Source organism: Protomyctophum bolini, assembly GCF_963924005.1.
Source record: "Protomyctophum bolini genome assembly, chromosome: 12".
Lineage (NCBI taxonomy): Eukaryota > Metazoa > Chordata > Actinopteri > Myctophiformes > Myctophidae > Protomyctophum > Protomyctophum bolini.
This window is the reverse complement of record NC_137873.1, coordinates 15,844,711-15,863,972: the sequence shown is the minus strand read 5'-3', so window position 1 is coordinate 15,863,972 and position 19,262 is coordinate 15,844,711. Positions and strand designations below refer to the sequence as shown.

Genomic DNA, 19,262 nt, shown 5'->3' with positions numbered 1-19,262 from the left:
CGATGCACGTTCTGTCCACTAGAGGGCCCCCCCTTCCAAACGACAAAGCGGTACTTTCAGAACATGTAATAATGGTTTTCGGCACAAAATAGCGTTTAAACTGTTGTTTTATTGAGCACAGTGCACTCAGCACGGTAAGATTGTTGTCTGTCTATAGTGCAAATGCATTTTACAGTGAACGTTGTATACTTCTGATACAGTATAGTCTGAGTAGTGAGTAGGCTAGTCAGGAATCATGAACTTTTTCTTTTTTCTTTTTAAACGGAATGCTGTCACGATGAACAGGCCATCATTAGTAAATAGCAATGAAGATATATAGAGATGCCTATATTTTGCGCTAAAGTAATTGTTGAATAACACATAAATGTAGGTTTTAAGGCTAGAATGGCATTGTAGTGGACTATAGTGAGAGGCGAGATTGTCTTTCCTTCATTGCGGGACTGCAGGACTAGTCTGGAGATATAGTCGTGGATGATCAGCTTCAGACAGTCAGTGTTTTGGTTCGTACCTGGAGTTTTGCATTATCTCCGCTGTGCACAGCAGCACAGGGGAACTGTCTTTAATATATCCATGGTCGTTTTCAGTTGCTTTCCATGTGCAACACAAAAGTAGCCTACCATGTGTTTGTTTTGGTAATAGCCTACTGCAGGCGCAGCCATGCTGATTCACGTAATCGCGTAGGACAAAATGAAACCAGCCGGACCAACGTTAATGGTTTAATGCACGTAGGACCCGCATTTTCAAACTGTCCACAATATGCGACAGACTCGACGGTACCTGTATCTCTGAAACTGAAGAGATCATTAGGACTAATTGCTATCAACTGAGCCATCAACAGCTCATTTGAACTATTAGCTCCACCTACTTTTGTAGAAAAATCTCTGTCCAGGCCTATTTATAGGCCCCAGTTTCACAGACTCTCTGACTCACGGTCTGACTCTGCACTGCTCTGCTCTGCTTGGTAACCTGCACTCTGGTACACAGTAAGTGAGCACAGTACTCTGAACTTTTCTATCCATTTCCTTTCTTTCTTTCTTTCTTTTTGTACTATCTGTTTTGTCTTCTCTCTGTGTTTTTAGTTAGCACACTAATCAGACTGTATCTCTGAAACTGAAGAGATCATTAGGACTAATTGCTATCAACTGAGCCATCAACAGCTCATTTGAACTATTAGCTCCACCTACTTTTGTAGAAAAATCTCTGTCCAGGCCTATTTATAGGCCCCAGTTTCACAGACTCTCTGACTCACGGTCTGACTCTGCACTGCTCTGCTCTGCTTGGTAACCTGCACTCTGGTACACAGTAAGTGAGCACAGTACTCTGAACTTTTCTATCCATTTCCTTTCTTTCTTTCTTTCTTTTTGTACTATCTGTTTTGTCTTCTCTCTGTGTTTTTAGTTAGCACACTAATCAGACTGTATCTCTGAAACTGAAGAGATCATTAGGACTAATTGCTATCAACTGAGCCATCAACAGCTCATTTGAACTATTAGCTCCACCTACTTTTGTAGAAAAATCTCTGTCCAGGCCTATTTATAGGCCCCAGTTTCACAGACTCTCTGACTCACGGTCTGACTCTGCACTGCTCTGCTCTGCTTGGTAACCTGCACTCTGGTACACAGTAAGTGAGCACAGTACTCTGAACTTTTCTATCCATTTCCTTTCTTTCTTTCTTTCTTTTTGTACTATCTGTTTTGTCTTCTCTCTGTGTTTTTAGTTAGCACACTAATCAGACTGTATCTCTGAAACTGAAGAGATCATTAGGACTAATTGCTATCAACTGAGCCATCAACAGCTCATTTGAACTATTAGCTCCACCTACTTTTGTAGAAAAATCTCTGTCCAGGCCTATTTATAGGCCCCAGTTTCACAGACTCTCTGACTCACGGTCTGACTCTGCACTGCTCTGCTCTGCTTGGTAACCTGCACTCTGGTACACAGTAAGTGAGCACAGTACTCTGAACTTTTCTATCCATTTCCTTTCTTTCTTTCTTTTTGTACTATCTGTTTTGTCTTCTCTCTGTGTTTTTAGTTAGCACACTAATCAGACTGTATCTCTGAAACTGAAGAGATCATTAGGACTAATTGCTATCAACTGAGCCATCAACAGCTCATTTGAACTATTAGCTCCACCTACTTTTGTAGAAAAATCTCTGTCCAGGCCTATTTATAGGCCCCAGTTTCACAGACTCTCTGACTCACGGTCTGACTCTGCACTGCTCTGCTCTGCTTGGTAACCTGCACTCTGGTACACAGTAAGTGAGCACAGTACTCCGAACCTTTTCTATCCATTTCCTTTCTTTATTTTTTGAAAAATCACACAGGCTGACTAAATATAGCCTAGCGTCCAATCCAAAGACCCGGACATCCAGACACATCGAAGGAGGCCGTCCTATGGGTTCTGTATCAACTTACTTCCTACTATTATGTTATAATTATTATTAGTTGTACTTTATTATTATTATTATTATTATTATTATTATCCTTATACCTGTTTAGAATGTGCTTTCCCACCGTCCCTATACTGTCCTCCTCATGTCGCCCTAGACACTACCTCTCCAGTCACAGAGATCCCTCAAATCTCATCTATCCAGCTCGTTCACCCAGTCACCACATTGTGGTGGATGGAGGCCTATGGAACTGCCACGCAGCTACCAAAAAGAATATGCCTGAATTCATTTCAGGCCACGCCTCCCTCAAGTCTCTGCATTTCCTTGCTCTGACTGAAACCTGGATCACCCCAGATAACACTGCAACTCCCGCCGCCCTCTCTGTTTCACACAAGTTCACCCACACCCCTCGCCAAACAGGTACAGGGGGGGGTACAGGGCTACTAACATCCCCCAAATGGAATTTCCGTGTCTTAAATCTCTCTCACCTTTCTCTGTCCACATGTGAATTTCATGCTATCTCAATATCACAGCCAGTCCCCCTCATCCTCATTGTGCTCTACCGCCCTCCAGGAACTCTCGGGAACTTCCTGGAAGAACTAGACTCTCTGATGAGCTCGTTTCCGGAAGATGGCACCCCTCTGATTCTACTGGGTGACTTCAACCTTCCTACCGCAGAGAAGTATCTTCCCGTTACATCCCTTCTGGCCTCATTTGACCTCTCCCTATCTCCCTCCCCTCCCACTCACAAGGCTGGTAATGTCTTGGACCTTGTGTTCTCCAGAGCCTGCTCTCCCTCCACACTCTCTGTTACCCCCTTAATTAGGTCTGACCACCACTTCATAACCTTCTCCCTCTCTCTCTCCACCCTCCCGCCTAAACCTGTTAACCCTCCGAACGTCACCTCCCGACGCAATCTCAAGTCCCTAAACCCCTCCTCCCTCTCATCCTCTATTCTCTCCTCTCTACCCTCCCTGGAGTCCTTCCTCTCCCTCTCACCTGACACTGCAACCTCATCCTTCCTCTCCTCTATCTCATCTGCATTCGACCAACACTGCCCGCTCTCATCCAGGCCAGCTCGCTCATGTCCACCGGCTCCCTGGCTATCTGAAACTCTCAGATCTGAACGAACACCTCTAAGGGCAGCCGAAAGAAAGTGGCACAAGACAAAGCTACCAGATGACCTTTCCCACTTTCACTCACTCCTCTCTGCCTTCGCCCTCTCACTAACCACTGCTAAAACCTCTTTCTACCACACCAAAATCCAATCCTGTTCTTCTAACCCCAGGAAGCTCTTCTCCACTTTCTCCTCCCTCCTTAAACCCCCTCCCCCCACTCAACCTGCATCCCTCACTGCTGAGGTTTTTGTCAACTACTTCGAGAAGAAGGTTGATGATATCAGCAGCTCCTTTCCTCCCCTCCCACATAAAGTGGCATCTGACTCAACCAACACTAACCCCAACATACCATGCATGTCCTCCTTCTCTCCTCTTTCCCCAGACGAGGTTCTACAACTAGTGACATCCTCTAGACCTACCACCTGTCCTCTTGACCCTGTCCCGTCTCCAATCTTCCAGACCATCGCACCTGATCTGCTCCCCTTCATCACCTCCATCATCAACACCTCAGTAACCTCAGGCTGTGTCCCATCTGCCCTCAAGTCAGCCAGAGTAACACCACTCCTCAAGAAACCAACTCTTGACCCCTCAGATGTCAAGAACTACAGACCGGTATCACTCCTTTCATTTATTTCTAAAACCATTGAACGTGTTGTCTCCAACCAGCTCTCTCTCCATCTCTCACAGCACAACCTGCTGGATCCCAACCAGTCCGGATTTAAGAAGGCCCACTCCACAGAAACTGCCCTGCTGGCAGTCACAGAAGCACTACATGCTGCCCAAGCTGCTTCCCACTCTGCAGTACTGATCCTCCTAGACCTATCGGCAGCATTTGACACAGTGAACCACCAGCTGCTCCTAGACACCCTAGCGGATCTAGGCATCGGTGGAACGGCACTAAAGTGGTTCTCTTCCTACCTCACCGACCGGACCTACCAGGTTTCCTGGAAAGGTCTGTTATCATCCCCCCGAACCCTCCAAACTGGGGTCCCACAGGGATCGGTTCTTGGTCCCCTCCTTTTCTCACTGTACACTAAATCCCTTGGCACTATCATCTCTGCTCACAATATATCCTATCACTGCTACGCCGATGACACACAACTGTTTCTATCCTTCCCCCCCTCTGCCACTCAGGTGGAAGAGCGCATCACCGCATGCCTGGCTGACATCTCACAGTGGATGTCCTCCAACCACCTCAAACTGAACCCAGACAAGACTGAGCTTCTCTTCTTCCCAGCTAAGTCCTGCCCTATGCGGGAGCTAACTATCTCCATAGACAACGCCCTGGTAACGTCTGTCCCAACAGCCAGGAATCTTGGTGTTGTCCTGGACAGTCAGCTCTCGTTCAAAACTCACACCACAGCTGTCACTCGATCCTGTAGGTTCACACTCTATAACATACGACGAATTAGACCGTTCCTCACCCAGGAATCAGCCCAGCTCCTAATCCAGACAACAGTCTTGTCAAAACTTGACTATTGTAACTCCCTCCTTACTGGCCTACCAGCATGTGCACTTAAGCCTCTCCAGCTGATCCAAAATGCTGCAGCTCGCTTGGTCTTCAACCAGCCAAAATTCTCACATGTCTCCCCCCTGCTCCGCTCCCTCCACTGGCTCCCGGTCGCTGCCCGCACAGAATACAAAACCCTGATGCTGGCATTCAAAGCAACCAAAGGTATGGCTCCCCCATATCTTGCAAGTATGATCGAACCCTACAAACCCTCCCGCTCACTCAGATCAGCCAACGCAGGGAAGCTGGAAGTACCCTCACTAAAAACGCCGGGACAACGCTCCACACGCCCCAAACTCTTCTCCCTTCTGGCTCCAAAACTGTGGAATGCACTTCCCATTGCAGTCAGAACTGCAGCATCACTCCCAATCTTCCGCCGTAGTCTGAAAACCCACCTTTTCAGACTCCATCATGGCCCATAGCACTTACCCCACCCCCTTAGATAGCAATTCTAGTAGTCATAGCACGTCATAGTACATATGTGTAGCATAGTAGTATAGATGTATAGCTTATATGTATAGTTTCATTATAGATATTCCACTGTTACTTTCTTAGCTACGCATGTTTCATGATAAATGTCTTTATGTGATGTATTCCCATGCTTTTGTTCTTGCTTAATGTAAGTCGCTCTGGATTAAGAGCGTCTGCTAAATGCCTAAATTGTAAATTGTAAATTGTACTAATAAAACATGCGAGTGATTCTTCTTAGTTGCAGCGCGCTGTGCGACTGCGTGTGTGCATGCGTGCAGAGGAGGGAGGAGGTGACGAGGCGCGCGTGTGACCGTGTGTGCGTGCGTGCAGATGGGAGATTTCACAGCGGTAGATTCGTTACTCAATACATTTAGTGAGCGGATAAAATAACATAAAACAAAATAAAAATATTAAATAGAATTAATAAATGATAAAAGCTCCATTCGAATGGCAATTTTAGCTTTCGAATATATATATATTTTTTAATATTCGAATTTCTTTCATATTATGAAATTCGTTCTGACAGCCCTAATGCGTTGTGCGCTTGTAGATTTGCTATTTTTAATAAACATCCGTTCACATGCCTGGTTTCTATTTAGTGTGCAAGGCTTACATCCGGTCTAAAGCCCACCCACTGTATGCGCTGATTTCCATACACAATCCGTATCCTCCCCTCACCGGATGTTGAATTAACAGTACTAACGGCCATATTTTGACGTTATGATTGAAAGAAAAGACGAGTGGTTTTGGCTCTTTGCGTGTGGAGGAGAAAAAAAAGAAGCAACGCGCAACACTCTTCCATGGCTATGAAGCAATACTAACGGGCAACGTTTCATTAGTTTTATACATTTTAGGAGTGAAAACATGTGTTTAGTAACACACGACACACAGACAGCTAGCTAACTAGGCTAGCTAGCTGTTAGCCTGTTGTTGTGTGATGGTGGAAGTCTATTCTCCAGGCTGGGAAGCGTATTTGAGTAGCTACGTGGTTTTGTTTATTTTCCTGTAAAGTATAACCCAAAAGCTCCTCCATACTATAGCCATGTTTACAAACACAGAAGCACGCTAATGGGCGGTGACCAGAGCGTGAAACCTCAGGACAAAGAGATCCCAGGACCAATCGAAAACAACATGCAAATCTCAGAACTGCGCTTCCCTGGCCCCAAAACATTGTTAAAAAACAAGCCTACTTTGACATATAAATGTATACGTTTAATTTGCCCAAATGAACAATCTGTTGGAATAAAAACCTTCTTCAACATTCAAACTCTGTTAATATGAAAAAAAAGAAAATCACATAAAAAAAAAAAAACGATTTTATTTCGACCATTTCGACCATTTCATTCTGGCGAGTTGAGGACCAAAGTGCTGGCCTGTGTCACATTTATGCAGTGCATTGCTTATTTCTCACCTCAAATGTGTTCAGTACATATCTGTTAGTTACGAGGGCATTACGAGTAATGCACCGTCTGGCCGTCATCTTGAGTTGGATAAAGAGCATCCAACTTAGGCAGGAAGAAGCCAAGAGTAAAGGTGTATCAGGTTTTTTTAGATTGATCCTGATCACTGATTACGATCGGTCAATACCGATTTTGTACGCAAGGGGAGAATTTGAATATTTCCAAAATTATAACCGGTATATGTGAAAACCTACGTCAAAACTGTTTCCTGTGTGTGTGGCGAGGAAGGGGAGTATGTTTAGGCCTGTCACAAAGATGCAAAACAATATTGTACTATATATCAGATTGACTTTTACGGGCATGGTTGTGAAGGCCAAATTTGTCATTCGCAAGTATTCAGACTAGTTCACTTTGTTCAAATGTGTGTCAGTAGTAAGTACGTACCGTGTATTGGTCAGATGCATTGCCAGATTGTGAAAGAGAAATAAGCAACCAGGTCTATGAAAACAAGCCCAAAAGAAGAGACTAGGCCACATGAACACTTTAAACCGAATATGCGATGGATATTGGAAAGTAGACAAGCTACTACAAGCTCACAATGCAAGCAATGGGGCATGTTGGTGCAAACAACATTTAGGAAGCAAGCCCAAATACAGTAAGTCCAAAAAATCTACTACACTCGCAAAAAAACACAACCACCAATATTTGCAAGGGACATCTTGAAAAACAAGCCCAAAGTCGCTTATAATAAACAGAACTGAAAACACTGGTCAAGTGTTATATTATAGTGTTGTCTCATGTGCTTCTATTGAACTGAGCTGCTGTGTCAGTAAACTAATGCATATGATCTCATACAGTGTGGTGGACAGTAAACTGTAGCCTACTTACTCAAATCTTTTAAGAACTTTTTTTTCATCTTGTCAAACTAAGTTCTAACTTAATTGTTTGCCTCCATTTTGTTTTGTTTCATTCTCTGTTTTGTTTTTCTCTGTTTTGTTACTCCTAAAATAGTAGGCAAAATAAATCTAGACTTCAGCCTACGCCTTTTTGGTGCCACCAAGAAGGGTTCTGCTTAGCACGAAACAGACTGAAGCCAAAGAACATTGGCGTGGCCTTCGACTGCAGGGAAAGTTGGCCTGTGTTGATTCAGCTGATCACTCTGTTTCACATTCGATGTACAAAAATGCTGCTATTGGGGAGGATGTTTTAAAATTCACCATCAAAGCAAGACTACAAGTATTACAAGTACAATCTGTCAATCTGGTATCCCGACACCCACACTCCACTCTGTATAAACCATCATGATTCTGGAATCACCTAGAATCCATCGCACACATAACAAATGGATGTAGTGCTGGTGCATACAAAAACGTATATATTGCTCGCCACTACCGGATTGTTGACCTAGTGTCTGATGCAGTTCGAAAGTATGTGCCATCTAGTGCAGCAATGTATAAACATTCAAGAGTGTTACCAGATTGGTTTAGCTGTGCATGCGATGCCTTTGCTAACATCCCGAATACACCTGATGTTGTCTTTGTTGACACCAGACACAAGGAGGTCCTGATTCTGGAGGTGGGCTGTGTCTTTGATTTGTACATGGACCAGGCATTCTAAGATAAATATTCTAAGTATCAACCATTACTTGGAAGCATAACAAACTTGGGGTATCGCTGTAGATTTGCCATACTGATATTCGGAAGCCTGGGCCATGTGCATAAACTGACCATGAGTGGCCTAAGAATAGCTGGCATGACAAAAAGCAAAGCCAAACAACTTGCCAAAAGTTTGTCTGTGTGGAGAAGGAGTTGCCATGTGTATCCTTAAGTGAACATGAACTGTCAACCCCGTTATATTTGTTTCCTTGTAAAAATTAATTGTAATTTGTGGATTCAAATAAAGAAATCGTGTGTGTGTGTGTGTGTGTGTGTGTGTGTGTGTGTGTGTGTGTGTGTGTGTGTGTGTGTGTGTGTGTGTGTATATATATATCTCATCATTTTTCGACCACGGTCGAGATCGTGGATTTCACAATATCACGCAAGACTTCCCGGTCCTTCATTGCCATCCCCAGTTCCTGCTTACTGATGCCTGTGTCCCTAGCGATGACATCAGGGAACGACAGTTTTCTACCTCTGGTCTGCTTTGAGGCAGGACTCCAGAGAAGAAGGGAAGATATAACCTCATTGTCAGCTCTGTAGCAGTGGCCGTCAAACTGTGTTCTTCTGGATCGCACTAGTGAAGAAACACGGGGAAGGTTGCCGTATATTAGATTAGTCGATGGGTGGCTCTTCCAAGACAGATTTTGTGCTCTTATTATATATATATATATATATATATATATATATATATATATATATATATATATATATATAGTTAAATATAGTGAAAATAGCCAGTCTACAAAAGCACACAACAACGCATCACTCTGTAGATGAGCTATTTTTACTGTATTTGAAATACGACTTTTTGGGTCTCAGGAGTCCCTTGTATTAGTCAAAAGTACAACATTTGAAATGTATTTTGGTGAAAGGCATGTGCTTGCAAAAAATAAAACATATACTGTAATATATACTAGTCTAAGAGTACCCATACATTCTGCATTAAGATGGATCGTTCTGTGGAGCTTTTTGGACCTGCCCTGTGCATCTCAAATGTTATGTAATGCACTGTTTATCAGAATCAAGTCAGCCTTAGCTTAGCTTTAGCGTTGTGTCAGCAAAAATATTCAGCATGGTTAAAGTACAGCAAACCTGTACTTCAATCAGTACTCCCAATCACAAATCTCCTCCCTGCCCACACACACACACACACACACACACACACACACACACACACACACACACACACACACACACACACACACACACACACACACACACACACACCCGTGTGAAATGAGCGGCCCTGCTCTTATCATCATACATCATCTCATTCCGGCCAATCGCAATTTGCAACGGAACCTCACCTTCGCGTTTGTGTTACATAATGTTTGTGTTTACACTAGGGATAGAATTATCGAGACTAAACAAGACTCGGTTGCCCATCTTAGATCATCGGCACCATAATAATCCATTCTGTTTCTTTCAATCACCTGTATCTCCTATTCCTTGTCCCAGATGGCATTTTTGGTCAAAACAGCGTTTCTTTGATGGCACAGAGCCGACGATGGGGACTGCTCCGGAGCCCCGGCATAGACCCATTTTGTAAAGAACAGTCGTCCTGGACCTGTTCAACTTACTACGTTAATACTACTTCCGGAAGTCTGGAAATGTGGCTTTTCAAAATAAGAGCTCAACTGGCAAAAATGCTGGCGTGAATTAGATCCTAATTTTTCAATAAATGCTAGTGGGTGTTAAGATCCCTAGTTTACACAAACACTCAAAGCTGGCCATTCATTGACAATGGAATTCAATGTTTGTGTTAACACAATGCTTGGAAATCGGTTCAAAACGCCATGACTTATTTTAATTGTGGAGAGTCCAGCCCCAACATGGGGCAACACCTGCATCAGGAGACAGCCTGACCCTACATGCCAACATGGTGGCAGATGATGACGCGTGTCGCTCCAATGATCAGCGGCAGCCAACAATCACGTGTCTGTGTCGTCGATGACAACACTGTCCCTTTAACGGCACCGAGAGGAAGGTCGATGGACGGGGAGAGGAAGGGGAGGGAGCAGGCGGATCAATACTCTCTCTCTCTCTCTCTCTCTCTCTCTCTGCATAGTGCAGACACACATACGCAGTGTACATGCTTAGACAGTGTTAGCAGTGCATGGACACATGGTCAAAAGCTAACCCGCAAACGTGGGTGCACATCATCAACGGACACGTGGTTGCACAGCCCCACATCCACACACAAACACCCCAAAATATGTTCTCACACACTCTCAAACACACCCAAATATGAAGTCATCCTACCAGAGTCGTTGTTTTCAGAGCCCATCTTGTGTCACAGTGGTCTGTCAAGTGGACCTCTACACTCAGTCAGAGAGTGAGTCTCTCTCTCTCTCTCTCTCTCTCTCTCTCTCTCTCTCTCTCTCTCTCTCTCTCCCCTTGTGTCTGACCTTGCAGAGCTCTCTCTCCTCTCCGTGTGTGTGTGTGTGTGTGTGTGTGTGTGTGTGCGTTTCTCCCCCTCTCTCCCTCCCTGCAGGTAGAGTGAGTATACAGAAAGCTGCAGCTCTGCATTAAAATGCTACAGTCACAGTGCATGCATGCTTACCAACAGCCCACAGGGAGCTAGTGGGCTGCCACACAGCTATGCACGCACGCGCACACGCACACGCACACACACGTACGCACACACGCACGCACGCACACAGGATTGTGGGGAAAGCTTTCGCAGAAGCTTGTCAATCTGGTATATTTCCAGCGAAAGCTTTCCCCACAATAACAGAAAACACTGTTTCTAATAGCCCGGAGGGACTCCGGTCGCATATATGGTTTTAAGTTAATAGAAAATAATTATATTGAATTATATCATATCGTCACAATTATGAATATTTGAGGGGCGATATCCCCTCCTATGTCAAGTTTGAGTGTGTGTGCAAACATAAACTTTGTCCCCAACACAAACATTAAATGCCATTTACAATAAATGGACAATTTTGACAAACATTGAAGACGAAGGTGAGGACGCAATTTCTGATTGGTTGGCCGGAATGAGATGATATATGATAATGTACGATGATAAGAGCATCCCTCACTTCACATGTCCAGTCCTCCTATGACCAGCTCTGTGCGTTTGTGTCAATTTTAGCGATGATTTGATTGGCTGAGCATGAGCACCCCATAACGATGATTGGCTGAGGAAAGGATCAAAAGTGAGGACAGGAAAGTGAAGACGGAAAAGTGACGACGTTAAAGGTTTCTTTGCACGCCCGAGAAAAATAAAGAAAACAAAATCAATAATAGTTCAAATAGCTTGCAAGCTGAGCTTGCAGATCTGCTATTTTACGCACATTTGCAAAATGTCTTAAGTGGTTCCTTTACCCTTCCTATAGAAATGTAATGGATTAAAAAATGCAATATTTGTCTTTGAAATGTAGTGGAGTGAAAGTATACAGAATACATAGCATAGCATAGCTCTGTCGGGTGGAAACTTCATATGTCCAAAACTATTTTCAGGGTTCAAATAAAAAATAGCAAAAGTAGCAGATTTACAAGCTCAAAATGTGTCGCTTTGCTCCGTGTTACGAGCTTGCGCATCTGCTACTTTTTTCTGACGTACAGTATCATCAAGTAGGCATTCATTTACGGGAAAATATTCAGATAAGAGGTTTGCCTGACAGCGACAAAAAGTATAGATACTTTAAAAATATGATCCAAGTATGGTACTAGAGCACGTTGTTACTGTCCACCCACGGTCCAAATCTGCACGCAGACAGAGCCACAGTGCAGCGGAGCGTTTCTAACTACAACACCCCAGGAGGTGCTAAAAATATCTGACCCACACGTTTCCTCCCACGACATTATTATCTGGTGGTAACCAGTTCTGGGTCCACTGAATCTGGGGACCCCCTGTGGGTCCCCAGATACAGTACTGTATGTCAGTGGTTCTCAAACATTTTCATGTAAAAGGACGCCAAAATGTATGTATTTGGCCACGGACGGACCCGCATCTGAAAACATTTTGTCCCCAGAAGAGAAGATTTATGTAAAATAAAAATAAATCATATTCAAGATGTTCCTATAGAGGGTATTGTATGCACATGCATAAAGTGAGTGTCATATAACGTTGTTTAAAGCAATCAGATAGGACTTTTATGTATGGACTGTCAAGGCCAGAATGTAGTGTTTTGCCACTTCCCGCATAACTTCCGGGTATGATGATGTCATGCGCATACCCTCTATAACTGCACGATATTTTTTTTAATGTTCAAAAATAGCAGATGTACAAGGTCGCAGTGCAGCCCTGAGCTTGTATAATGAATTGCATTTTTTATAGCCAACATATAAAAGTGGTTCAAAGGATTGTGATGACCCCCATTTGATAACATTTTCATCTCTGCAACCCCCCAATTTACACTGTAAATTCCTCCGTGCTAATTTAAAGCTGCAGTGCACTATATAACCTTACGATTTACAATTTAGGCATTTTAGCAGACGCTCAGAGCGACTTACAGTAAGCAAGAACACAGCGCAAGGTAATACAGATCCATAGAAATAATCAAGGATCATAAGTAAAATAAGAACCTAACATCTGTCTAACAGTAGAATATCCGTACAATTAAACTATAGAATGCAGCTAGCCTGGATTTGAACGTCGGCCTCCTGTGCATTTAACCACTGAGTGGAAAAAGAAGAAAATAAAAACGTAATAGAGTGTATGCATGCGACATCATCATCATACATGGAAGTTATGCGGGAACGCCTACTGAGTGGCAAAAACCTACTTTCTGGCCTTGACAGCCCATACATCCAAACAGAGAAGTCCTATCTGATTGCATTAACCAACGTTAAACTCACTTTGCCAGTTGCCACTCACTTGTGAATATACCCTCAAAATAGAGCTTTAATTCTGGACCCTACTGTCTCAGAGTTAACAGACTCATAAGGGTCTGCTTGATTACTAACTGCCAGTCATTTACTGATTCTCAAAGGGTCCGTGAACCCCCAGAGATCCTTGAGGGGTTCCAGGGGGTCCCCAGCCAAATAAATGCATGTCAAACTGGGGTCCAGTGAAAATAAGTTTTACAATCACGACAGCAGGTGAGCTTTTCACACAAGTAAAATAGACGACAATAACCTCGTCGTTCCTATGCTGGGGTGAACATTCAGCGAGAATAGCAGCCCTACAAGTCGACAACAATTCTGGACATTTCTTCAGCCGACACTAGAGACAATAATGGTTTCGCAGGTCAAAAGGCATGAAACCCCATGTTGATTTTGTAGTTCATCTTCCAGTAAAAACTAGAGATTAAAAAAATGGCAGTAAACAACACAATGGCACTTAACAAATATACTAATGAGTGTGTGAGATTTGCATAGTCCAGGGCCAAGGGCAAGTGTGATAAGACAGTATTGACACAGCTAGAATCGAATAATCTGATTGTCTGCAGCTGTGTTGCTTACATCACATATACTATAAGGTCAGTGTTATGCAGCCTGGCATGTTTTTACCCTGCTAGTGTTTTAACCTGAAGTGAGAAACAGAGTACACAACCAGCCTAGCGTTGCCCTGTCCCTTTAAGCAAAGGATTAGTTCAGACTTGTAGTACTGAATCAGACCAGCCGATCTCAGTGTACCTGATAAACTAGTTTACAGTTAAAAGACTGTTACTGCAAACCTTGTATGTCCACTAATTATTGCTTTTCAATATAGACAGTAAAGATGGCCTTACACTAGCCGATTTTTTTCAATCTGAAATCTGATAGCACCACACACTACAGGATAATCGGAGCGGGATAGAGCAAATAGCATTCTTGATGTTGTTCGGGTCGATCCCGATTGCGCTTTGAGCGGCCCCGAGCAGATCGTTTGAGTCGGGCACCCCCCGACCGATTATCGGCTAGTGTAAGGCCACCTTAAGTGTGCCGAGTATATAACCTCAGTAATTTAGATTTAGTGTATTTGTTCTAGTCAAATTATACTATAGCCCAATATCTGCAATCGTGTCCGTGTCCCAAAGTTCTGCATATGAAAACAAGACAATAGTAAAACCATAAATTCATAATTCATAAACGTTAGTCCCAGTACTTGATTCTGATTGGCTGGTTTCTGATTAGCTCACGTAGTAATAGAGTGGCTCCGGGGGGCCTTGCAAAGACAGCAAGCTCCTCCTATTCCCTCTTCACTGAGAACAGCTGTTCGCTTGTTAGCTTGCTATGCTATTGTTTGACGTGATGTTTAGACATATCAGCTAAATTTGGATTCAAAAAAGTATTATGTTAGGTACCATGAGACTGACCTAACACATTTTTTTGTTTGTTTTTCTCTTTTTTGTTTGTTTGGCAAAGTTCGTTGTAGCCTGGCTGGACTGACTGAGTTACCAAGGAAGTGGCTCCCTCTGGTAGGCGCAAAGTGTAACTACTTTTGTGAATTAGGAATAGTTTTATGATGTTAATATTGCTATGTTTTACTTTTTTTTTTAAGATTTGTTTTTGGCTTTTCTGCCTTTATTCATAGCATCAAGTGAAGTTAGACAGGAAAGAGGGAGATAGAGAAGGGGAGAGACATGCAGCAAAGGTTGTCATGAACGGGACTCGAACATGCGACGTGCTGTCAGGCCAAAGCCTATTACCGTATGTGGCATGCGCCTGGACCACTTGGCCAGCGGGCACCCAATGTTGCTACTGTATGTTTGTAACCATTTTAGAAAAGTAATAAGCCACGCGAGGTCTGAGCTTACCTTGTATTTTATAATGTCTGAGAGGGTTGTAATGTATCCTCAGACATTATACAATACAAGGTATTGTATAATTTAATAAGCAACAATAAATAAAACTAAGGACACACACACACACGACAGAAGATAAAATGGCCAAACTGACAGCAGTTGTCTTCTCAGGCATCAAAAAGTGAAGCCAGTGGAAATTCCCAGTAGTCAAATTGCAGCACAGTCAGTGTGAGCATGACTCATTCCCACTGTTTAGGGTGCTTTTCACGTAGGCTAATGTCAAGCAGCTACTTATAGCTTCAGACATAATACAAATACATTTAATTTGGCACAGTAAATAGTAATGAATAATGATACACTTATAGCCTTATACCGGTATCAGCCGATATTGGCGAGTGTGTGAGAGAGTGTGTGTGTGTGTGTGTGTGTGTGTGTGTGTGTGTGTGTGTGTGTGTGTGTGTGTGTGTGTTCAACTATATTTCGATATGTGGAAGCCTCGGTATTGACCATACATTTGTTGCGACTGTGAGAGGCTTGCAGACTGCAGGAATGCCCAAGCCAAGAGCTAAGGCATTAGCTAAATTCTGTTCAGTGTCGGTGATCATTGGCAGTCACCACATACAGTATGGAGGAGACGATGCTTAGAGAGAGAGAGAGAGAGAGAGAGAGAAGCAAATCTCTTTTGAAGTTAGCTGTATTCATGATCTGTATCCTCAAACAAATATTGATGAGTTTCCCAACTTTCCCATCTATTGTTTGTGTGTAACACAAATAAAGATGTTATGTGAGTTATCTGCCCAGTAATCCCACATCAGTTCATCCCTACTAAAAAGAGTATTAGTACAGAATTCCAGACGCAGCCCTAGTCTCACAGCTGCAGTGTCACTCACTGGGTGTTGGTTGCTGTCACACATTCAGTCATTACATAGATGATGAGTCACTCATGTTTACTCCCTTTCACGACAATAACGAGATGTTTTCTCGCATTACCATTTCAGAGCCGAGAGGGTCTTATGACAAAGCAGAGCTGCAGCGAAACATCTAGAATGTGTTCATGACCCATTTCATATACAAACAAAGGACAAGTTAAATCCACAGAGAGCTCAAACTGGTCCTATTATAACAGGGAAGTGACTGCGGAATAATGGAAAGAAGTAGAAGAATCTTGCAAGCAGCCGTTATGGTTCCTGCTTTTCTGTGTGTGTATGGACGGACGGACAGGGAGAAAGACAGACATATGATAGACGGACAATTGTGACTGTCATTGTCTGTGAAAGGTGCTCTACAAATAAACTTTACTAGTGTCCAACACTGTCCATACTCCATACTTATTTACGGACGGAACGTAGGGCTGTCACGATTATGAAATTCAACTTTACGATTAATTGTCACTCAAACAGTTGCAATTTAATGATTGACACCTACACACTCCGACACAACAGGCCTATAGGAACAGTGTAAACTCCCTGTGAAAGACTAAGCTACGCTACACACATGTGCGCCTGTGCACGCATACGTACTGTAGGCACACACCCACACGGGGAATATACAGTAGAAAGATAAAAGCTAGGCTCCAGAAAGAAAGAAAGAAGCTGTATCCTCAATTTACACACTGAATTGTCTTCCACTGTGAATACAAATGACAGCAGGGGAAAAGCACGCTCGTGGACACACACACACACACACATAACACCAATTATTAATAGCAGTGACAATATGTTCAGAGGGCAAACACAGAGACTGCAAATATTTAATAACAGTAACTCTAAAATGAAGCATTGAGTATGTAGGCTAATTGACTGGCAACATATGTCACACAAGTGACTGGCAACATATGTCTCACACACACACACACACACACACACACACACACACACACACACAGTTTGTATTAGTATACTTGTGTGGACATCAATGGTAATTTTAACGCGAAAAACCTAGAGCTTAATTCTGTAACCATAAAACTATTTATCTTGTGAGGACCAGGACAATATTGTTCTCACAGTGTCAATTTCTCAAATTCTACTACACGTGAAGGCTAAATGTCTCTCTCACTCTCTGAAAGTTGTTAATTAAGTGTCAGGTAAGAGTTCACTACAAACTCATGCCCAAATGAACGAGGCCTGGGTTAAAGTGGTCACGTGTGCAATTTAGAAATATTAAGCCAGTGAAATGCATTAACGATGGCTTGTAATAACTGCATTGGATCCATTGGAACATAGGCTATTCTATAATACATTTCCTGAAAAGTAAGTCTGGGACATGTGAGGTTTCCACCCGACAGCGGCAGCATGCTATCAGAAGCAGACACATACATGCACACTTCCTCTGCCATTACAACCACAGAGGAAACTAGTAGAATAATGCTACTACTCTATGTCATGTTTCATTGTCTGTCACACACACACACACACACACACACACACACACACACACACACACACACACACACACACACACACATGCGCTGTAAACTTGTAGATTGGCTATTTTCGTGTGCAAAACCCAGCAGCGAGTATAACTCTAACCACTTACCCCAAATGTTAGGCCTTGTCTTTTCAACAAACTTGAATTTTGGGTCATTATATATATATATTTATTTTTTCAAGATTTCCCATATTTTCTAACAGTGATCTACAGGCTGGCTCACAACATACTGTAGACAGATAGACTTCCTGGGTATGAAATCAAGATTGGATTGAGATAGATAGATATTTAGACTAGGGCGTTACCCGTTCTAATATATGAACAGGAAATTATGTACAGTGTGGTTAACGCGATATAATAGATCACATTGATTGGGAGGGAATTGTTAACGGATGATCTTCGGAAGTTGGGTTGAACTTGGGCACAAAATAATGTTATTATATAAGATAGATAGATTGTCATAGATATGTCATTAACTGTCATTGCATCTCTGTATGTATTTATCATTTTATTTGACCGACGGCACGGGATGGCGGTCATTGCGCTGTCACAATAATGTAGCTTTGGAAGTGTATAGCCAAATGGACCCGCTCATTCCATGTTGTGGTCTCGAAACAGTGCGTCACCCACGTGCAGTTTAAACGTTTGCGGTGGTGATCAAAACGGTGTGTCACCTGCGTGCATTTTAAACGTTTGCGGTGGTCGTAATAAGAAACAGTGTGTCACCTGCGTGCAGTTTAAACGTTTGCTGTGGTCGTAGGAAGAAACAGTGTCACCTGTGTGCAGTTTAAACGTTTGCGGTGGTCGTAGGAAGAAACAGTGTCACCTGTGTGCAGTTTAAACGTTTGCGGTGGTCGTAGGAAGAAACAGTGTGTCACCTGCGTGCAGTTTAAACGTTTGCGGTGGTCGTAGGAAGAAACAGTGTGTCACCTGCGTGCAGTTTAAACGTTTGCGGTGGTCGTAGGAAGAAACAGTGTGTCACCTGCGTGCAGTTTAAACGTTTGCGGTGGTCGTAGGAAGAAACAGTGTGTCACCTGCGTGCAGTTTAAACGTTTGCGGTGGTCGTAGGAAGAAACAGTGTGTCACCTGCGTGCAGTTTAAACGTTTGCGGTGGTCGTAGGAAGAAACAGTGTGTCACCTGCGTGCAGTTTAAACGTTTGCGGTGGTCGTAGGAAGAAACAGTGTCACCTGCGTGCAGTTTAAACGTTTGCGGTGGTCGTAGGAAGAAACAGTGTCACCTGCGTGCAGTTTAAACGTTTGCGGTGGTGATCGAAACAGTGTGTCACCCACGTGCAGTTTAAACGTTTGCGGTGGTGATCGAAACAGTGTCACCCATGTGAGAACCACTGATTTAGACAAGTTGCTCTCAAACAATTGTATGTCAAGTTGACATGGAAATGTCTAAATAAAAGACTGCCAGGTTTTCTGATAGAAAGCGATACGCTGCTATCTAGAGTCAATCTCCTGCTATCTGCAGTGAATCTGCTGCACTCGGCTGTCAGACAACTCAGACTCTTGTCAAGTGATCAAAACAACACGACACCAGCCCTTATCACAGTCATAATCACATCAATGCAAAGACTAAGCATTTCATTTGACTTTTGAAAA

At 43.1% G+C, this 19,262-nt stretch overlaps 1 protein-coding gene across 2 annotated transcripts in view; it reads right to left on the bottom strand.

The window, feature by feature from the left end:
• efr3a (EFR3 homolog A) overlaps positions 1–19,262 on the bottom strand; it is a 103,739-nt gene that overhangs the window by 81,161 nt on the left and 3,316 nt on the right. The gene's annotated exons all lie outside the window — the stretch shown is intronic.